The sequence below is a fragment of the Camponotus vicinus genome, unplaced genomic scaffold, assembly GCF_025532165.1.
Source record: "Camponotus vicinus isolate PSW18456_S1 unplaced genomic scaffold, iyCamVici1.0 SCAF_8, whole genome shotgun sequence".
Lineage (NCBI taxonomy): Eukaryota > Metazoa > Arthropoda > Insecta > Hymenoptera > Formicidae > Camponotus > Camponotus vicinus.
In genome coordinates, this window is record NW_028141980.1 from 11,124,326 (window position 1) to 11,148,256 (window position 23,931).

The following is a 23,931-nucleotide window of genomic DNA, read 5'->3' on the forward strand; positions in this document are numbered from 1 at the left end:
CGCGAGCTTAATAACGAAAAGCGTAAACAGCGGGTGAAACGACATGACGATGGAAGTCGTCCGAAACAGTGCAGGACGATTCACCAATCATTATGGAATTCTCGGGAAGTTGGGGTAATCTGGTGCTCGCACGATCGTTATCCGGGATCGTTGGTAGACGTCGCTGCTTGGTTATCTTCGACCACCGACAAAAGCCGACGTAGAATATGAAGGAAATCGTGAGCACCCCTACAGACTCCTTTCCTCTCCCTGTCAGTTGCCTGTCTCTTTCTCTCTCTGTCTTCCTTTTTCCGTGTCACTCTCTCTCTCTCTCTCTCTCTCTCTCTCTCTCTCTCTCTCTCTCCCTTTCTCTCTCTTGCTCAGCCGTCTATACATCCGAACAGTCGTCGCTCCATCTCTATCCCATCTCCTTTCTCTCTATCGAGGTATAGGGAGCCGAAGGGGTGTGCCGGGCGCGCGGGGTGGTTCTTTCCCTCCTGTGACGGAGGAGTTGAGAGTGCCGTTGAATATGCATGAGAGCTCCTATCTACCATCCTAAAAACATTCAGTCGACACTGAAGCGACCGATGCTCGGACCGACCGCGCGCCTCGTCGCTCGCCAATCAATGTCTCCGACAGGCCCGTCTTACGAAAATTTCTGCGAGACGATTCCTTGTAACCACGAGCATGGGAGTGAGGAGATACTCCCGCGTTTCTTCCTCGACCTAACGCTACCATTGCCAGCAGACGTGCGCTGACATTTTTATTCCGTGGAAGAGAAACCGCGGGGTTCACTGTACCTCGGGGAATTTTATTTCGCTGAATTTAGATCGCTATTTTTACCGATGTATCAGTAGTTCCTGATTGAATTTTTAATACCGAGAAACTAGATCTGGACAAAATGTTAATGTATAAAATATTTTATCAATTTCTTCCTTTTTTTAGACCCATCATTAAATTTATTTTCCTTTCGTTTCAGGAAAAATATGTCATCATACGCAAAGTGTCATCGTACGGCGTGAATCATATGTACATAAAGCGTATCCGTGTTTCCTTCTTTCGCAGGTACGTATATGACAAATTTGGACGTGTCAGCTATAAACAATTTACTAAATAATTATACACCCTTTTCGCCGGAATAAATTTGACATTGGAATTCGTTCGCGCTGCAGATTAGTTTTATCGCGACGATCACCGGGCCATAATTATGTTGTAACAGCGCGCATAAATGCCGGCGTGTAAAGTGAAGCGTGTTAAGCGTGACTCGATTATCTTTCGAATCAGACACGGAAGACGCAGTGTGTCTGAAATATATGGCTCTCGATCCCGAAGAACGCGAGCGCGCGATCTCGGCCGCGTGCACGCGCGCGCTACTTAACTACGCGAGAGCGCGTATATACGCAGGAATGCTTAATGCATTCAAATGATATTCACTCTCGCGCCGCTGACGCGAATGCTTTCGACAAATTAACGCCGTGTATCGAATAACTATCTACCGCTGTGTTACACGCGAGAACGCGCATGTGTGAAGTGCATACACGCGCGCGCGCGCGCGCATGGTTTCTCGAGCATCTTGTAAATCAAACACACGATCGGTCGTTCCGATAACGCTTCCCCGGCGTTTCGCTCGATATAATTCCGCAGAGGAGCATTCGTGATTACATGTAAACGCGCTCTCTTCGCGGCATCTAATATTAATTCATACACCGTAGGGGAGTCGTGCTGCAACCTGATAACCCTGTCTAGTAACTACTGATAGTTGGTCGGGGGTTGCGTAATCGTGTACGTCCATTTCGCGGACACCTTGCTAAAGATAAGTAATCGCTGACTGTATACTTGAAAGTTTCCTCGCTAGGTGCAACGTGGATCATTTTCAAAGAGCTCCCGTTGCACGACGAGACCCGAGTCTCAACCTTCTCCCTACCAGTGTACCAGGATTAACTATTATATCGGAAAAAGAATTTTTCTACTCCCTGTCTACCAAGTCCGAATGAAACCTGGTCAAAGCTGATGAACATGGTTCTATCGCCATCTCTCGGTGATGCCAGAAGGCAAGGTAGCCATTTTGTTTCTGGAGGTGGCCAGAAGGTCGCCGTGGTGTCGCGGTACACCCGCGCATGTCCATTGGTCCCTCCTACGTTGTCCTCGCAGCGGCGGCTTCTCTTTCGTCTCGCTTAAGCGACAACGAGAAACGTACCCCTCTCCACCGGTTCTCCCCTTCTCATCCCCCTACGTGACGGACTCCCCCACTTTGGGTCCGCGACTTCCCCACCTCGGGGACTCGACCACCTTCCCTTTTGTACCCGCCGCACCCTCTGGCTGCCGTCGTCGAGGCAGAAACGTCGCTCCCCCTCGACCCCTCTCATCCACACCGCCTTGCCTCCTACACGGCCACTACCATTGTCGTCTTCTCCTCCGGTTCTCTTCCACCTCCAACAGCAACGATCCCACCCGTTCCACCGTCGCGCGATATTATCACTCCGTTTTACTCGCGATTTATCGGCCTTTATCAACTACATTGCCGCCGAACGGTGTGTATCGTTGCTGCCTGCCTTGGCTGCCGCCAGCGCGATCGCTAAACCCCATTCCCGGCTACGATCCGCGCCAGGTTTCTCTCCACCGCGCGACGCGCCACGGCATACCCTCGTAAATCAACGCCGGTGGTTTTGATCGTTGTCGTCCGCACTGAAAACCGCAAAATCGAGCGACCGACGCTGCTGCCTTCTCACCGTATCGTCCGAGACACGGTTGTGGCGTCAAACTCGCGCCACGATGATTCTTGCTCATTTCGCGCCATGACGCCAATCATTTTCGTTCAATGATGATATTGAACATGTACGCAATGGTTTCATCCCGGAAACCGGGAAAGAGGGTGGCTATTTGTATGAAGCTGTTTAATCTGGAGTACTAATTTGCATACTAATAAATAGCAAAGTTGGAGCATCATGCTGCGTTATGAAATATGCGTTGGAACTTTGCACAAATGGAATATTTATTACAATATCCTTTTTTAGAATTGGTGGAAAAATATAAAAAGAGATAAGGCTACACGAGAAAGCGAAATCTGAATTAATGATTCAAAGCGTGACGTTTCTCGAGCGAGTCGCGAGAGCAATCGAGATGACCTTCATCAATTCGCTGCGTTCGCGAATGAGATGATCGACTTATCGAGTAAATCTCGGCGTCTTTCTACAAAAACATATAATCGTGATCGCTGAGAAATGGGGAAATGACGGTTAGCACGATGATTATTCCAATTAAAAACTCGTCAAGTAGCCAATAACTAGGTTTTCATGCGTCACGTTTTACCTCGGAGTCGGCGGAGAGACTTCATAACACGACCTTTATTTAACGCACGCGGCTCCCACGTTCGCGGAGCGATTAGACGTTAGATTCCGACGTTTCTCAGAGTCGCGCATCCGTCCTATCTCGCATCTTATCGTCTCTGAAGCCGCCTCGCGCATACCACGACGACGTTGAACTTTGCACGAGATTGCGCGCTCGATCCAACCGACTAGAGATTTAACGCTAGATCCAACGTTAGTGCCGCGCGTTAGTCTCGGTGCCACCGATCGCTCGCCTTATCGGTTCGCTAACCCGGATCGAACCGGAGATTGAGCGAGTCTCCCGCGATACACGGGACTCTTTCTCTTCCAACAGGCCACCGGTAGATTCTTTCCCTCTCGTTCCAGCTCGGGAACAAAGCGATCGCCGCGCGACTCCATTTCCCGTCGTCATAGTCGTCGCTTCACATCCTGTTCCCGACTCCGCGATGTGCTCTCTCGCGGACTCCAACGCGAGAGGGGACACTGCCCGCTCGCGCGCACTTTCGTTTTCGCACGCGCATGTGTGCGTTCTCGTTACGCACGCGTGTGCGTATGTGAAATGCGTACGCGTGTTCGATGCGGTTGCTCTTATACGTACATATATACCGTGCATATATATATATATATATATATATATATATACATATATATATATGTACGTACGATGGTTGGGTATATATGTATATACATCGGAGGCACCGATGCACGGTAGAGTGCTTTCGAGGCGAGTGCAGTACAGACTCACGCTGCTGCACGGTCTGGTGATTAGCGCCGCCCCTGGGGGATGGCAACCGCCAATCGGTGAATGGCGTCGCGGCGCCCGACGTCGTCGCCGGGAATATCCCCTGCGGGTCTGCACAATCGCGGATATAGCGGATAGCGTCGGGCAAAGCCACGACAAAAATCAATCACTCGCTGCTTCCTCTTGTTCGCGATGCTCTCCCTCTCGCTCCCGTCTCATCCATCCCGTCGCGCGCTCCTATTTCTGTTTCCCTCCGGTTACACGCTCTCTCTCCTTCTCCTCCATCGCTATCGGCTCGCACTCGGTGTTTGCGCGAGCCAAAACTACGCATCCACCGTAGTTGCGCGCGTTTCTTTTAGTTTACCTTTCATGATATCTCGCGACAGCCATCGGGTCTGCGAAGGCTTCCCGAAATCGTAATAAGCGAAAGAACCAACAGAGTCGATTGTAGATGGTTAATTGTGATGTACAATCGCAATAAATTTCACCGAAGGAACAACAAGATACGACGATCGATGTTCCCGAGTATCCAGAAGAAAATATGTGAGAACGGCTTTGTGCGGGACTTTATAATCGCCTGTTGTCGAGGTGTCATGTACGAATCCTACCGTCGCGAATCGACCGATTTTTCTCGCGCGATCTTCCCACGTTCTCTCGCATATCCCGCGCGCGCGAGCGCGTATCATTCTTGCTCGCGTCGATCCGCGTCCTCGTCGTCGACGACACGCGAGAACGGGACAAGGACAAACGCGGGATCCTAGACGTACCGGGCTGACCGACGACCCGCCTTGAATTTCATTCACACACCGCGAGGTCGAGTCTCTCGGTACCTACGCGGAATACAAAACAATGTTCCCACGGATCGGACGATACGGCGTCAGCCGAAATGAGAGAGGCGCCTCAGTCCTCTCTTCGAGACCTTCCCCAAAATTTACTCGTCCAAGGAGGAAAAGAACGTTGAGTTATAGCTGCAACTTTGGAACGTAACATTTATACTGTACAATTGACCTCATTCTACCAACAGCTAATTTCCATTTTGCAGACTTAACTTTCAGTCACTCGGCAAAGTTTCGTATTAAATCAAGAATTATCTCCCTAGCTTGTGAGTTTTACCAAAAGATTATTATCAGCGGGAGAAGAAATAGGATATAATTATTTTATCTTCGCCAAAGATTTATAATTATCATTCTTCCATTTAATTCTTTCGTCTCTTTCCATTGCATAAATTTCCCGGGACTACGAAGTAACAAAGTTCCCACAGCAAAATATAAAAGCGATATTTCTTACTAAAGTCACCCACAGTATATCGCTTAGCGAAGCCATCGTCACGTCAGCGGACGTGGTTATGACATCAAATCGATCCGCGAGCTATCGAGCGACAAACTTGCCGCGCGCACGAGCTTTTGAAGGAACTTTCGCAGCTTTCAGCTTTCTCAAAGAGCCCCAAGAGTTTCTACGACCGTGCGTCGTGCGATTTTCATAAATTAAGACCGGAAAGCGTGCGTATACACGCGGCGCGATCTGCGCGATGAGCGCGACAGAGCGATCTCGGGGAGGGAGGGAGGAGGGAAGGCGAACGAAGGCAGGGGGGGAGAGAGCCGAAGTGACTGAAAACATCCCATGGCGATAAGAATCTCCCGGCGATTAATTGGTATGACAGCGGCACACGTTGCCGCCGCGTTAGACCGCGCGGTGCGCCAGCCGTGACAGCGCGTCCGTGTATCTCGCGCGATATCTCCTTATGACGATGCCCGGTCGACGACTCCTTCGTCTCCTCCCTCTCTACCGCCCTCTCAGGTCCTCTCGTCTACCTGTGCCGGAGGGGAAGAAAAAACACGAGGGGTGTCGAGGAGACGCGCTCCCGAGGGCGCCGATAAAGAGGAGATCGCCCTTGCGGCACGTCGCGATACGAACGTCTGCAGTTCTCACCGGAACTGTAGTTCCGGGAAAAGCCTGTAGAGAGGCCAGCTGCCGGAAGTCGCCGGGATGCGAAGCGCCGCGCTTTACCGCGCGAAAGCTCGAACGAGGAGGGAACTTTGGTCGCGCAAGCCCGTTGCAGGGATCTACTTGCCACCCGGGGTTCGTATCCCCGATGCCGAGCCCCTTCCACCCTCCACCACCCTTTCTCTTTTCGTGGGCGCGGATACCCACGTGGTAATGCAGGGATCTCGGGAAAGCTCGCAGGACCTTATCCTGAGGTCGTATTCTAGGTCTTGACCTCGCGATAACACGGCCGAATGTGCGAGCTCTCCACCGCGAGTTTATTCGGCGAGTTTATTCCACTCCGACATCGTCTGATAATGAATTAAGACGGAGCAGGAAATGTCTTTTTTTTAAATCACACCTGCAAAGTACTTTGTAATCTGTGGCTCGCAATAAATGCGATTGTTTTATCTTAAGAACATTGAAATATTCAGATATATAAGTAGCAAATATCGTTTGCGCATTTATTGTCGCATCAGATATCGCAAAAATTTTTATTACATTCGGAAGATTTAATTTACGATATTCAAAGTGAGATAATAAAAATCATTTAAATACCAAGACAGATGTCGAAGCTCGAGGTATCTCCAGGTACGCAAATATTCTTTCGAAATATTCAATATTGAGAGGTAATTGATTTTTTTACCAGATTCGACTGTTAATTATCCCGTGTTGACGTTATGCCCGATTATGGCCTTTGTATAAAGCCGCGCGCACACGCGAGACTGTAAAGCGCAGCTGCAAGAAGTCTCGTCTGGATCTTACCGATATCCGAGGTCAGCCGTGTCGGTTCGTTCTGGCCCCGAAGATCGTTGGTCCACCTGCTCCGCGCGGCAAACGTTCACCTGCACTGGGCCCGCGTAAGCCAAACTTACACTTTCACGCACACGCAGCCGGAGAACCAATGTCCACCTTTCCTTTCATATAAACATTACATAGATATTTCAACGTCACCGAAAATAAAAATCTGAATCTCATTAAGAGTCGATCATCGAACATTTTTTTTCTAACACTGACTTTATATTCCTTAAGGATTAAATAGACTTAATATTGCTTAATATTGATGTCTATGACAATCCTATCCAAGTTGATTGATGATTGACAATTGATATAAGAAGAAAAGTGTCGTTATTAGATTTTCCACAGTTTTAAAATGTGTCAAGTTTCTTCGATCAAGCTTGTTTTTTTTCAATTAGACGGATTCTTCGCAACGGCTGACAGTTTATCTCGGGAACGATTTTCCTCGATATTATCGGTATATAATTATCCGTTTCTTTTCCACGGCGGATTATTGTAAGGAAGAAGGAAGAAGTTTGGTAGCGCACCTTGCGCGACAGGTGCCATTCTCCATAGCAGCCATAAGTAACAAGTACCCACGCGCTTGTTCGTGCGGCTTCTCTCTCCATCTCCGATTCTATCTCTCTCGCATGATAAATGCGCATCCACGCTCATGTTCCTACTCTTGCGTATTATACATCTATCTACCGGTTGTCGTCGTGGTCGTTGTTGGACTATATCGTATCGGTGCGCGCACTGGCCGTGTCCAATAGACGCTATCGTCGGTACTTAAAAAAATGTTAGCGACCGGCGTATAAGCACCGTGACCTCCGTGATACGATCTAAAGAACCCAGAAGCCTGCTGGGACAGAGCGTCAGATGCTCTTACACGCCGCAACGGGGTGGTTTGCCGAGGGTGACACGGAGAGAAAGAGAGAGAAAGAGAAGAAAAGGACTGTAACCGTCACGCCGTCACCGTCGTCGAGCATCGCCAGACGACTATCACCGGAAAAAGGCCGAAACGAAACGACTGACCTATCTGATACGGTCGAGACACCCGGCTCATGCACATGCTCGAACACCACGAAATTAAGCTAAATACATGAAACATTAGAGACTTTTAATTTATCTATTTAATCACTGTCTTATCAATTTACACCTGTGAGTTTTGTTAGACTTCATCATTGGAGAATTATTATTATAGATACATTTATAGATATCATTGTACTTTTTATTATTATATTTTAAGAAGAAAAGATACTAGAAGCTTATTAATCTTAAAACTAATTTTTTCTTGATATTTTCAAAATATAAGTGATAAGAGCGAGGCTAAACGATGCCGAAGGCGCGTCAGGCGCGAAGCTTCCATTAATAACGCCGAGGAGCTCTTTGTTTAACCACGCGTCATTTGAACCCGCGGCGTGTTAGCTTCTGGGAGGAAGTAAGAAATTGATAGAGCCTCTGTGTATCGGGTGAGAGATCCGGTGAGGAGGAAGTAGACGATAATCTCATCCGCGACACGAAAAGGAGAGGCGGCAGTCAGAGGTGAGGAGAAAAGAGGTCGCGTCATTGCTGGCCATGGCCCGTGATCGATGGCGTTGGGCGTTATCTTCGCCACCCCCTCTTGTTCCCGCGGTAATTCATCATCTCGGTCTGTTTTTCACTTACTTTATATGCAACATATTCCGTAATTTTTATTCAGTCAACCAGTCGCCGTCGCCGCTGCCAGCCATCTCCATACAGAAAAGCTACCTCATAAAATAGCGAGCCAGGCTTCGGTGGACCGTCATCTCCGCGAGTCGTGAAGGATACAGCGACTCGCTGAGGAAGCAGACGGGGCGACTAACGTCTCCCTCGATCTAAAGTAACTCCGACTCGGACCAAGTCCGAGGGGTTACGCAAGCTTGCACTCTATATGCTAAGGAATTTCGATATGGAGATCTATCCCCGTGACCGGTCAGTTTGATTTATTGGCTCGAAATCGGCCACGCTAAATTTCAGGGAAAAATATGCTGCCTCTCCTCCCCTCGGCTTCTTCGACATTCTCCTTCCTCCCCCTCGCCAGCGCCTCGGCACCGATCGCGCCGTGTCCTCTGACCGGGCTTTCCCGGCGATATTTCCATAAAATGAATTATTAGACTCTCAGATATATCCGGGAGAACGCGCGGGATGCGCCAGGCTCTGTTCTCCGGCATAGTTTGACAGAAATCTCGGGGTGAATTTATGTCGCCTAAGACAATCTCGCGGGAGTGGAAAGGTACTCGTATTTTAACGTCTCCTTTGTAAAATTTATGAAGTCGAAACGTATGGTAAAATTTTAATTATATACAGTATAGAAATGTCTACATGTGCAATATTTCAAAATAGGAGACGATGTATAAAAAATTAATACAATAATATAAAATATATAAAAAAATCGATTATAAAGTATTGCATTAATTTATATTAAGTAGCTTTAATGAGAAATATTAAATACTATAACGCTGATTATCAGCAATCGAAACATTGAAATATCAAGCGATATCAGTGAAGTATCCAAGTCGGTCACCGACGGATATCCCTTTCGGCGATACTATAGAAGTCCTAAAGTGAGTCTAAGCGCTAAGTAAATCGGAGGGCCGGGCACACAGGAAACGAGAGGCAGGACCGCGGTAAGAGGCACGAAGACACGAGTGCCGGGAAGATGAGAAACGCTGGATGCCAAAGATCGAGGATAGGGAAAAGGTGAACCGTAGTAGTAAGGGAGGAGCTGAAGGCACGAGAGCGTAAGCGGGGGAGGTTGAGGTGCTTTCGAGGCTCGAGAGTCGCGCGAAATCTGCATTTCAGCCTTCTATCCTTCCGTTTCCACCGCCATCCCCCAGCACGGACTCGCTCGAAGCCGAGAGCTTTCGAAAGGCTCGCAAACACTCCGCGTCGCGAGAAAGCTTCCATAGCTGTGCACGGGAGTGTGTGTACGCCTGTGTACGTGTGTATACAACTGTAGACCCGCTATAAAGACTCCCCGGTAAGCCTCGCGCCTCTGTCATCCTCCTACTTTTGCTTTCGTTCCAGTATTTGCCTTGCGAGAGAGCGTAACGCGAGCCTTTTATTCGGCAGATCAGCATTTTGCAAAAGATATACACGAGGGGAGAACTTCTTAAACCAAACTGATTATCAAAGATTGGATAAAATCGAAATGGTATCTTCCTTACACTTTTACATTTAAATACAATTGATCAGATAATCTCTCCTACGGCATCGGAAACTTTATACAACGACGATAATCGACGTACGAGGCCAGAGGGATGAGTCGCGACGTCAAACGTGGAATGAAAAATTGTTTACCAGCCGGAAGGATGCAAGAGTCTCGGGCGAAGGATGGCGAAGAGGCGGCCAGGAGGAAGAGGCAAAGGCGACGGGTAATTAATCCGCGGTTTTTCTCGTCTAATTAGTTGGATTTATTCCGTTGGTCCCCTTATCCACAGACTCTCCTTCACTCGCCGCGTCGCCATCGCGCTCGCACCAACTGTAGCTAGATAGGTTGATGTATGGAAATGTATGCGGGGAGACGGAGGCTCGCATTTTTCCAGGCACGGTGCGCCTTCATTTCCACCGCAGCTTGCTCCCGTACCCCTCCTCCCGCAAGCCTCTCGCCCCCACCCCCGTTCGGCTTACGGCCCCGTATATCCAACACCCCCTTAATGACGCGTCTACTCGTTAAATTCGTGTCAGGCCACCGCTCTTTCTAGTCACCGTGCTTCTCGAATCCGCGCGAGATCCCGCGTACTTAAGGACGAATCCGCTTCCACCTTGGCGGGGATTTTCACTTTCCATCCGTGAAAACCTTTTCCTCGTCGCTCGATCTTTCGCGCTGATCCTCGCTAAGCTCGTCGAGCTCTCGGAACTGTCTCCGAGTTGCGTTAACGTTCGCGCGAAATTACTTTGTTCAGCTTCGCAAATTGGAATTAACGCGCGATTTAATAAAGATCTGACACAGCCATCGATATTTATATTTACCTCGCGACATTTAATTTAACATTATTAACGCCTTTTCTACCGTAATTTATTAAATCATGTTCAGAGAATCGATTTAGAGGACGTAAATCTTAATATCATATTTATTCACATTAAGAAAATAAAATGTTTAGATGATTATATTTAGAGAAAGAAATTCTGCAAAAAATTGAACACAAAAATAGCATTCAAAGCGGCAAGACAAAAGAATCGTATTATTATGCCTTTATGGACACAATGTCCGGTGAAGATGACGATTCGAGGACATCCGGTGTTCTACTAAAAACGAATACGGAATGTAGCATGTACGGTACAAAAGCGGATTGTTTCAAAAACAAACATGCGCTTTAAATAACGTTGCCAAAATATCGTTCGAGATATCGAGCTAATAATAACACAACACAAGCAGCATTGTCTTGTCACGATAATTGAAAAGTAATAGATAAAAGAGCATGCAATATGTATGCGCATGATGAATAATGCACGAGACCGCTGTCCATAATAATTGGTGCACAATATTATAATAAGATTATTTAAGGCCAAGATAAAAATACTCAGTATAAAGACATCAGCGATAGAACATTTGTTTTTTTTCCTATAAAAATAACCCGAAATATTGCATCTAATAAGAATAATAATATGATATAATAATAATAATAATAATAACATGATAGTTTATATATCTATAAATTCTAAAAATATTAATAAATTTTATTCGATAAAATATTTTTAGCAAATTGTACTTCTAATTTAAATCAAAGTGTGAATATATATATATATATATATATATATATATATATATATATATATATATATATATATATAAGGGAAATATTTATTTCATTTCGCACAAGAGTCTTCGGTTTGAAAAAAATATCATTACACGAGAATGATAAAAGGCATTTTCGATCGATTCTTCTGCAATAATTTTTCGCGTCGAGCTCGATCTCTTTCCAAAAACAGCTAACTTCCATGACAGTTTGAGGTAAGGCGATAGGGAAGCGCTAACGTCCGTTCTCCATCTTCAACGTCAGCCATCGAGGACATTGCGACAGCGGTAGAGACGGTTGCGGCGGTTACATTTCCCGGCGCAGCCGAAGCGTTTCGACCAGTAAAAGCTCTCGCGTGAACGTGGAGTCGCGCGATACGGCGATATACACGCGGAACGCACGCACACGCTCGGTCGGCGAACAGAGAACTCGCGTGTTGCGCGCCATAGTTACCTACACACCGGATAGTCACAAAGGAACTGGAGGAAGAGAGAGAAGGAGATGGACAGATAGAGAGAGAAAGAGAGAGAGAGAGAGAGAGAACCGCAACGGGTTACGAGGAAGCCAGAAACGCGCGGCGTACCCGCGGCGATGCCCAGGCACGTACCTGGTAAGTAGTAGGTACGTAATGGGTATAGCAGGCAGTAGGTGGCAAGGCTGCGTGACGAGGCGATTGCGGACCGTGACTAAAATATTTAAAAATATGTATCTTTCTGGCCGGACTGCCGTCCAGTTCCAGTCCCCGGCGCGGACCCTCCCCGTCGCCCACGCCGCTTCCCAAGCTCGCCGCGCGCTCTCTGCGCCGCGCTATATTTATTTCGCGTTTCCTTCCTGCCGCGCTCCAAGGGTTGCCTTTCCCGTGTGTGTGCGCGCTGATATTCCACCGTCTCTCCTCTCCGCTCCTATCGCGAAGCTTGCGCAACGCGCCAGCACTTTGTTTGTTCCTCAACAAACTCTAGTCGCTTGCCAAGATGATTTGGAAGATAATTTGGCGCGATGGAAACCTATTACGGAGTATAATTACCGGTCAGCAGACTGTTATTAGACCATCTGTCGCTTCAAATTAATTAGAACTGTCGTTACGTTCATATATTGCGTCCTTTTTTTATTTTAATGTAAAAAGGGGTTTCAATATTTTAAATTTGCCACTAACAAGTGAAACTTGCTGATAATCATATCTATTTCCGATAATTAATTAACTTTTACTTTATTTGCCTAATAATTTGTAACAGTAACTCGTAATTATTACCATCATGCGAGTCATTTATGAAGATTAAAGTAATAGGGGCAAACATTATCAGTAATCGCGTTGATGGCATAACAGCTGTCATTTATCAAATAATCATAAATGACATTAATGAAACATGGGTTTTCTTACTAGAGTAACTTTACGTTAATAATAATTAATAGGTTCGTAGACTTGTTACTATCATTCGATTATGTTCATATCTAATTATTTTCATTTACATAATGATCATTTACGATGATATTATATAAGTATATTATTACGATAAAACAAAGTTTATATAATATGCAAATTCTTTCTTTTTTTCTTAAGAATCTTTTCCATCAATATTAAAAAGAATATATCATACGCGAAAATGAATTATTATTACATACACATACTTGTACATTTTTTCTGTAAAAAAATAGATAAATCGTGCGTTATAAATTTTATTTAGCTTTAAGACGATTGGAAGACGATCTTCCATCGCTAAATAATCTATTTGCGGTACTATATTGTATGTACGCATTGAATCATCGAAGCAGGTGAGGGCGGTCGAAAAAAGCATGTGCAATTGTGACTACTGCATCCGCTAGTTGCGAATACAATGAGAACTCCAACAATAATCCAACATTATCTGACATCCAAAGCGTACTTTTATGCCGACCATCCTCTCAGGGGATTATCGAATGCCATAAGTCAAGGAGCAGGTGGACCGGTATGATGACGGTATAAGGCTACGATCACATTTACCGCTGCAAACTAGCATAAGTATAATTCGAAAATTCATTATTTTGCATATTGCAACTGCACATGACTTCCTTCCTTCGAATGTATTATGCAAAAACCTCTATGTAAAATTATGCTACAAATTGTCCGAGGTTACTCGCGGTGCGAAAATAATCTCGTATCGATTACTCCACATACGTCCAATCGATTATTCGATTCCTATCATATGTCAATTATGATATAATTAAATTTAAATACGTGATGGTACATATAATATGAACTAGTAATTATAATCTAAAGAATTTATAGCATTTTTATTTTAATATCCGCGATCCGATCTTTTTTTCATGATTATACATGTGAATTTTTTTCTACTCAATCGCTTAACATAATATTTAACGAGTTAAAGCCTATATTACCAGAATGGTTAAATGTTCGAGACGAGAAGCAAAGGATCCCATCGTCTCTTAATAAATGAGTTATAAAATAAATATCCCGACGTAACGCCCTGTTTCTCCGACAATTAAGCTCCATAAAACAGTAAACCGTGCGATACCCGAGCATTTCGGGCACCAATGAATATTTTTATTTAATGTCCCATTAGTGTTCTAGCCCGCCCCTGAAATTCACTGGGAATAATTGTTCAGAATGCTGCTGGTGTTTCAGGGAAACACCCATAAAGTCACGAAAAAGCAATCTCTTTTAACGAGCTGGAATTCCGCGGATTTAATCATCTTACCGAGAAATAATTTCACATTCCCATAAATTTTTATAAACTTTTATCGCCGATTTCTGTAATTGGGAAATGTCTACACAGTAAAAAAATGTTAATTATAACATTTTTCACATGTCACAGAAAGTCCATTCTAAATTTTAAGTTAAAATAACTCAATCGTCGTATGTTACTTATTGACAAACTAAAAATGTTAAATAATTGACAATATTTTACATTTATTTTTCTTATTGTGACTTTGAATGTAATGTAAAAATAACATACAAATTAATTAAAAATTACATGAAAAAATAGTTACAATAATTCGTAAGAAATGTTGATAGAACATTAACATATAATAGTAATTATTTTAACTTAAATTATTTATAATAGAAACATTTTTGATTTTAGTAAATTTGATTATTTTGTATGTCAAAGTTCAAGATTATTTTTCAAGATTCACTTTAACTTTTCTTAGAATATTAAACTGACTTTGAGACATGTTGATTGTTTGAAATGATTATATTAAAAATACTCAAAATGATATTTCATTTCTAAGAGACATGTACAAAGTGTTAAGTTATAAAGTTGACATAAATGTAACACATGAAAACGTTATAAAAACAATAACATATAAGTCGTATGTTAATTTTACATTAAAGTAACTAATCAAAACGTGGTAATAGAAAATTTTAACATGTAGATGCACAATTTTTTACTGTGTATCATTCATAAATGCTCATCTCGACATGTCTTTAGTTATTTGTTTCAATTTGTTTGAGATAATTCATTTTTTATACTTCAAGAATATTATATAATATTCTTATATATATAATATTCTCTCTTTACAAAAAAATGATCCGAGTAATCGATACCACAACGCTTAAGATAAACGAATGCTTCAAAAAGACGACTTAAAAAATCAAGTTGTTTGATCTGTATCTCTTGTACCGCTATATCGTGATTAATATAGATTAATCGCAACAATTAAACTTTTTTTTGCGTGCGCAGGTTTCCTTCTCGGTGCGTAACGACGAACAATTAAATGTCAAAAAATTCAACGCGCCATTGCGCGGTCACCGCCTTCGACTCTTTAGATAAAATGGTACGCGATATCGAGTAATGATGAGAGAATTTCAAGTTGCAAGACGGCTTTGCGTACGGGACCAGGAAAGAGAGGAGAAAGGGGAGGGGGAGAGGAGAGGAAGAAACGGGGGCCATCTCCGGTGGAGTAGCGGGTAGCGGTAGCAGTTAGCGCCAAAATAAAATAAGGATGGTACAAAATGAAAGGCAGGAAAAATAAGTCGGCCCTTATCTCGTCCTCGTCCCGTTCCGTTTGGCCCATGCATATTCAAGAGTTTCGCTCTCCCTCTCCTTCTCCTTGTCTCTCTCCCTTTCTCTTTCTCTCGCTCGCAATTTCGCTTCTTTCTCTCTCCTTCCTCGTAGATTCAACCAGCCATCCCCCTTGGTTCTCGTGGTTGGTGCCACTGGCTCGTACCGCAACGGACTCTATACTTACCTACGTCCGCCACCCGCTAATTTCTAGGCTTCCTTCTTTAATTGCACCGGTGCGATAATAAGACCGTATATATACTCGTATGCTTGTGTGTTTGTGTGAGTTTGTACGAGGGAACGTGCGAGCGCGACTGTGTAAAGTAGGTACAACGGGGTACCGTGTAACGAGGTAACACCCATTCTTACACCCTCGACCATCGAGATAATCTTTATTGTCCCGATGCCTGACGAGACGTCATCAGTAACTGCGATAGAGACTGAGAAGAAGCCTTATATCTTTGATACGGGCTGAATAAGAGAAACATAACTGTGACGAAACCAGTCTTATAAATTCGCTTCCGGCTTGAAAAGGTCATCCTCTACAACATCTGCGATAGTTAGCCATTTTTGAAAAAAAATTATTAACACGTCTTTAGTTGTGGATATGATTGTTCCCTTGGGAATATCACTTATTCGGTTTAATCTCGCTTATAAACTCGTACTTTACCTGTTATAGCGATATCATATACCGGTTACTACATAATGGTCATTTTAATCGTGGAGAATAATTAGCGAAATGACAGATATACGAGCTCGTGCTTATGATTAAAAATGAGCCAGCCGCGATATTTTTCCGCATAAAGATGCTCCAATTAAAATTTATAATTGTTTTTAATTGGAATTGGTGATGTTTTCGATCCGCTAAAAATTGGAACATCAAATAACTTGGACGGAGAACACGATACACAATTGACATGCATGTCGCGTATATTTTAGTGGAATAAGGTCACAAGACAGGCCGACCCGAGGCCTCTTCTTCAAGTATGGTATCATCGAACATCAGGCCGACACAATGGCGCGGCGATGTCTCTCAGAATGGAACGGAACGCCGACGACGGATTTCGTATTGTCTGCAAGCGGGACGCGATGGCGTGTCACGCGTCTTATCGCATTCTTATAACGCGCGTGACACGCACGGCGGTACCTACTTACTTTACTGACGGCCTTACGCTCGCTTTACGACCCGCGGTGGTCGGCCACGGTCCATTATGGCCGTGGAAAACGGACCATCGATCGACAGCTGTACGCCGGGCTACCTGCACGTCGAGGATGGATGGCTTCATTAAGAGAGAGGCATTAGCGGATCGCTTTGGCACACGGTAAATTTGGCGCGCCGCAGTAATTTTCGATTACGACGCGCGAAAAAGGAGTGAAGAAAATAACACTGTTCCCTTCAATCACATCTTCGCACGTCTCTTACATTAAAAATAAAATAGCGCACGTTCTGTGCCATTAAGTGAGGAGCTAATTTTATGAAAGATATAAAAATGCAGATAATAAATATAGAATTAATAATTTGTTTTAATTTCTAACACGATAATATTCATGCGCAAAGAGATAATCAGTCGAGTACACACAGTTATTATTTTGTGTTTAATTAAATAAGATGATTCGGAAATGAAATCGTGCAAGGGCGAACGCAGATTTTATGTGGGAAGACAGAACTCGTTTCGTGGGAATCGAGCGCCGACGATTAACAGCTTCATTAAGAAAAGACTACGAGAATGAGCAAATGCGTACCAGTTATAAAAGTCTATTTTACGCCTCCACGGTGTAAATCGAGCATTTTGAGTACGACCGACTATCAGGCTTCCCGTGGAAATTCTCGATCCCGTTAGAGGCCAATGACGTCGTATCGCAAGGTGCGTGGTTTACGGTTTATGCCATAGGCTGATTTCATTGTATTAATATCCGGTTGGCGCGAGTAACCTCACATTACTATATTTCTCAAAATAAAATTCTGAAAATTATTTTCATTAGATAAAACTAAAAAATCAATACCTTGTGTTCTTGAAATTTATATATACAGGGTGTTCCTAAATTCGCGAAATATTTTAATGACAAATTCTTTGTAACATTTCAATACGAAAATGTCGAGGCTATAATAGTTTTCAAATGGGAAAAGTTTAAAGATCACAAATGATAGGGCTAGAATTTCGCGTGCTCAGGGATAGCAAAATGGCTAATAATAAAGATGCTTCCATGAATGCTTTTATTGGTGAAATTATTGTGAAAATATTCAAGAATTTCATTAAAAATCGTGATCTTTAAACTTTTTCCATTAAAAGCCTCATCAACATTTTCGTATTAGAATTTTCATCTTAAAATGTTACAAAGAATTTGTCATTAAAGTATTTATCGAATTTAGGAACACCCTGTATATTTGATTATATTAAGAAAAATTAATTTTTGTCTCTTGTTTTATTATTATATATCCCAATGCAGAGATTTTATCGTTTACTGTATACATCTACTTTTCCGCCATATGTAAAGCGCGATTCTTGTCAGCATTGTATGCCTGTGCGAAACGCAAATAACGACGATAATATCGACGACAAGTCTCGAGTCCGCCGCGAACGCTGGAAGTTCAACGCGTGGAAGTTTTTGATCCCGTTAAGCGCCGGCTTCGTCAAGACGCGAAACGGTAAAACTTTGCGAATGACTCAAAGTCGGTCTATCGATTTAAGACACCGGGTCCGGAGTCGCGATCGGCCGGATTGTCAAACGACGTTTGTCGTCGCGTCGCGCGAGGCAGCTCGTGAAAAGATGGGCGCGGCGAGCCGGCATTCCTCCTCGAAGAGCTCCGATGGCATTGTTCCATCGCGTCGCACCTCGATCACGCCTCTGTCACGTGGCGCACAATTCACAGGACGTGACTCCCCGGCCCTCTTAAGGTGTCTCTCTCCCCAACAACGGCCGCCGTTCGCCATAAGCGCGTACGCCGTCATCCGCTCTGGCACCGCCGGCCATTATTTTTTTTGTCTGTCGTCTCCCGTAATGTCACGTTGCGCCAAAGTAACTGCATAATTTCGTTAGGATATATGGCAACGAACCCGTCGCGACAATCGCAAGAGACGGAGCGATCGCGACAATCGAGAGAGCGTCTTGCCTGACTGTTAGCACCGGCGTAATTTGATGTAAACGAGAAGAGAGCATCAGCACGTGAATATAATTACGAGCGAGTGAAACTTAACTCAATGGGAGTCGGGATGTTTTTACACATCATGTTTAAGTACATACCTGAACTGGACCGAGAATACCTACTATCATAATATGTTTTTATCAATGTTTCGATATCTTAAATGCTTACGATTATTGATTATCAATGGTTTCCGTTATAGTGGCCAATCCTATAATTAGAGGCAGAAAATATTGTCATCGTCTATCAAGATGATCGAGAAAGATTTCAATGTTATAGAAATAAGTAAAATATACTTATTATCGTGTTAAAAGCAAGAGATGGTGTCGAAGCTTGAAGATTAGATCCTTATTCCTCGTTGTACTATGCACACCATCGTAATTCACGCAGCAAACAGACTGAACTACCGTGATACGAAACGCGGCTTACTTAATCGTTCGCCCGCTGATTCGTTCACCTGCTGCTCATTAGAAGCCTTATCGCTAATTAATCCATACAACAACGGCGTTACGGCTCTCGTGTCGTTCGTTGCCTCGCTTCTCCATCCGCCTCCTGTCCCTCTCCCTGCTCCCTCCCCTCTCTCTCAAGCAATTATGAGCATACTTCCTGAACTCGTCACCCTACTCGTCGTACAACGTTGAAACTGTTCAGGGTGTGAGCGACAATTATGCAGTTTCTCAATACAAGATATTAATGAGTCTGCGAGAGGGTTGCCGGAAGTTTTATCGCGAATCTTTCCGGTTCAGGTCAGAACCGTCGCCAACAAAGAGATGTACAAAGATCTTTTTGGATGATATTTCTGGGACAGATTCTGTGACTAATTTGACATACAATATCCCAACGAAAATTTAAAGATACCAACGATTTTTCAGATTTAAGCGATTGAGCCTGAATGAGTAAAGAAATTCATTTAATTTGAAAAATAAATTCTTCTTTAATTTTAATTATACACAGTAAAATGTCTTGAAGTGCGAGCAAACTTTCTTTATTTATAAAGGTAATTTTTCATGTAAACTTCTTTTTATTTGATTTGTGCTCAACTCGACGATATTTCGACAGCATCACGTGTTTCTGCTCGAACCCAGTTCGCTACCTTTCAATCTCTTCCCTGCGTCGAGCGCGTCGATGGCGACGTTTACAGTAATGTATGCAGTCAATGTGTCAAGAGCGCGCTGCCCGGATGGTTGCCGGCGTTTCTCCGCGTTGTTAAGTCATTTAAATCCACGGTTACGCGACAGCTGGCGTAGGTCAGTATCATTATCTCGCGAGAGGAACGAGAGTGAAACGGCGAATCGATAGACGGACGTACGGGACATTAATAAACATGAAGAGGCAAACGCGCGAGCGAGCGAGTCGACGGATCCTCCGTCGTCTCGTCGGCTTCTTCCTCTTCTTCTTTGACTCTTCTTCCCTCGTTTTACAGGCAGAATTGATCGGATTTCTACAAAGCGGTACCATTACCGCAGAATCCCTCCGCCGAGATATAAATACGACCGAACGCATCTCTCTTTCGTTAATTCGCGCGAACGAAACTTTAAATTCAGTTTCCTCCACTTCAATTGCGACTTCATTTCTTAGCACAACGTTATCTTTATGTACACGCAAAGTGTGAAGAAAGCGAGAAACTACCACCCGACGAAAGCGAAAGCGAACGCTTTCATTCGGCAAATCTGATCAGCGACTTTAAATTGAACCATGTTCGCGTTGCCAATAAGTCGCGATAAAATTTCAAGATCCAATGTTACTCACTTATTGAATGATAACGTACTAATATAAGAAATGTCACGAAAAAACGGAATACTAAATAAAAGCGAGATGGATAATTATTGTCAAGTAGCGTGATAAGCTCTTATAGTTTCCAGTGTTTGATCCTCGACAAAGTAATTATCTCATCTCTAGAATGTCGAACGTAAACTTAATCGAGCGCGACGCTCACATGCGAGCGAAATCGCGAGAAGGATAGAGGGAGAACACCTATCATCTATACCGGTATACGTTAGCAGAGAGCCGGTAACTTGTTAATTATTAATCAGCATGTTTAATTCATATTGCGCGCGCCAGCTGTTTGTTTCCTTGATACGCGGTAAGGTCTCGCTACTTACTTATGGCAACGCTTAAACGTTACCGCGGGTAAACATTGCGCTCCGGGTGCTTAGGAATTCTCTCCTCTCCCCCGCCTCGCTCCCGCCCCACTCTTTACGCTCCCGCACCTGCGACTTTTTCTTTTGTCTTTTCCTCACCTTCTCGCGTCTCTCTTTCACCGAAGGAAGTCTCACGGTGTTGCATACCACGCATGCAAGCTGCAACGTGCACGTATCGCGTGCTCGCAAGGTCGTCTTCGTCAATGTACGACACGCCTCATCGGATTCGCATCCCCCTTATCAGGGGATGTTTTATCGTCTAAACTCATATAACTTTGAAATTTGTGTTTTTTATTTGAGAAAAATTGACTACATCAAAGATAATGACAGATGATTTGACAGATGATTAAATTTGACAGGTGATTAAATTTTTTATATTGATCAGTGTATGACTTGTATGAATCAATAATGAATTTACGTTTCTTTTTTCATTTTCCTTTATATCTTTTAAAGAGCAGGACAAAGTAAATATATAAATAAATAATAATAAGAAAATAAGAGGGAATTGCTAGAAATTTTTCTCGCGAAAAGAGATACGATGGGCACTTGAGGCGAAAGGAACTGTCGAAATAATGAACTTGACTCTCCTGAAAATTATTCCGGAGACGATCGATGTGTATCGCCGCGTGTATCCGTACGCTAACGTTCGAAGCGTGTGCACGGCATTTTATGTATTACTCGGGGAGGGGTGGTCTCGCCTGTGTCTTTCGCCCCGCGTTCTTTTTCTCAACGCACAATGGGGGTGTTTATGGGTTTATTATACGACCGATCCCGTCCGCTCGGCCGCGCATACACGCGCACGCGAGGAATAGGTGCACGTCCGGCGTATGATTCGGCGCGTGTGTTGAGAGTCCATCCGCTGCGAATCGGACGCGTGCGAGATCCTTCCCTTTAGGACTACCAGCGTCTATCTCCCGCGCGTGCGGGACCATAAAAAAATATCCGAGTGGAGTGAAAATAAATCTAACCTTGGGGCGCGCCGAGACCAACCGACCGAGCGGTCGGGCTCCCTTAACGTGAGGTAATAGAAACGAATGGTCGCGTGTGCGAGAGGCAGAGAAAAGTACGAAAGCCGTATGTGAAAAAAGCGACCTCCCCGACGACGTCGCGACGGAATTTCTACTCTATTCACTTTGTAACGCCTCGTTAGTCTGGCGATATTCCGCGCATATCGCGCTCGTTTAATGCGCACGTGAGGCCGCGTCAAGGCATTTAAGCAAAGGTATCTTCAAGGTAAAAGTATGTTGGTTATGTCAAGCGTATGAGTGTATATGAATGTACAAAGTGAACTATATTCTTCATTCTGTTCCTTAAGCAAGATTTAAAGACCAAGATATTTACAAAAAAAAGGGAAAAAAGAGATATAGTTTTCTATAAAATAATTTATAATCTTATATTGTATGCAAAATACTTTCTAAATTTAACGTTAAACCGTTAGCGATATTAATGATCTACATTTAAATGTTATTTCGGAGAATACAAGTGAATCCATTTGTCACTTGAAACGCATTAACTCAATCGCTTTTACTGTGGAACCGCAGAATACATACAAGACCACCGAGCTGCAATGAAGCTCCCGCATGTTCTATACATAAGACGGGTACACAATTTCCTCTATCTTCCCCCAACTGGGCCGAGAAAAAGGGAAAATGTTATTGAAAGATCGCAGGTTGGAGAGTAGAAAGGCGGGTGTAGGGCAGAGAAGGATACGAAGAGAAATAACCACGAGGAAAGAAAGAAGAGAGCGAACAACGATGGCGAAGAAGAGATGAGAGAGGGATGTGGATGCCGAAGACAAGAGAAGGGAAGAACGTCGGGTTTACCGCAGAGCGGTACCACCCTTAGCGCGGTCTGAGTTCATTGCGCGAGTCATCAGTATCCATAAGCGATGAGTTACCCCTCGCTCGCTTCCTCTCCCTCTTCCTAGTCGTGGCGGTGCAACCCCGTCGATGGAAGAGGAAGGTTAGAATCGGGGCACCTGGTTCGCTTGTTCGGCGCGCCTCGGAGCTTCTCTCCTCCGGCTGGATGGTCGAAAGGATGGCGGGACCCCCGGCCACCATCGTCGGGGAAGGACGAAGGCCGAGGACATGCGGCTGGCGCTACTGTGCCGGTAGTAGTGGGTGGTTGATTTTCTTAGGTCAACGTATAATCAAGCCACCGAGGAGAGGTACGATAGAGAAGAGGGATAGAAAGAGAGAGAGAAAGAGACAGAGACAGAGAGATAGAGAGAGAGCAGAGCACGGACAGCCATCGTCCTAGACCAATCCCCGGGCTTCGTCGGCGAACAGTCCCCCGAAAGCGAAGGCGAGCCAACCGGCGGCTTCACCTCGAGGAGAAGGAGCCTTCTCGAAGGAATCCTCCGGACTACCTTCGATACTCCGATCCTCTTCGAGGAGGATATTCTCTCTCGATAGAGAGAGTCGCGTTCGTGAACCACCAACCCTCTTGCAGAAACGCTACCCTGGAATAACCACGTCCACGATGGCTCTTACATACTACGTGGTTACGCGGCTAAAGTTAATAACGGATAGTCTGCCGGTGCACGCTTCGACGATTGAATTAAATGAGCAACCCGCCTCATCCTCGAAAGTTCACGGGATTACTCTCTTTTGGAATGATTAGATTTCGGAAAGCGGATGGTTGATTTTATGCTGAGGAATAGGCGCAATACTTATCACTGGCGCGAAATTATTCGTATTTTTGTCGTAATTTTGTTTGACGTATCTGATTATATATTTTTACCACAATTACTCCAATTGCATTCTATAATTCTTTTTATTCCTAATTATATTTTTTATTATCATGCTCAATTATTAAACTTAATATATAATCGTGATAAAATTATACTTAAGAATTCTTTTGTCTTTTTAGAGGGATGGAAAATACGAGATCCAGAGCTTCGAATTTATTTTCTTAAGTATCTTAAGAAGTTTGTGCAGTATTAAAATCATTTTTAATTTGGTCGAACAGTCTCCCCTCCTTTCCACAAATTAAATATTTTATAACATCAATTCTCTATTCGCGTCCATCAACCACTCACAAACTTGTAATGGCAATCTAAACGTAAACATCGGCTTAAG

General features: G+C 44.1%; 2 long non-coding RNA genes across 9 annotated transcripts in view; one reads left to right on the forward strand and one right to left on the reverse strand.

Annotated features, from left to right (window-relative positions):
• Positions 1-23,931, reverse strand: part of LOC145976065 (uncharacterized) — a 204,189-nt gene that overhangs the window by 94,309 nt on the left and 85,949 nt on the right. The gene's annotated exons all lie outside the window — the stretch shown is intronic.
• Positions 1-23,931, forward strand: part of LOC145976067 (uncharacterized) — a 143,215-nt gene that overhangs the window by 42,530 nt on the left and 76,754 nt on the right. For all 4 annotated transcript variants that reach the window (XR_014440176.1, XR_014440177.1, XR_014440179.1 and 1 more), the window contains exon 2: positions 959-1,044. This is a non-coding gene — a long non-coding RNA (uncharacterized LOC145976067). The remainder of the gene's footprint in view (positions 1-958; positions 1,045-23,931) is intronic.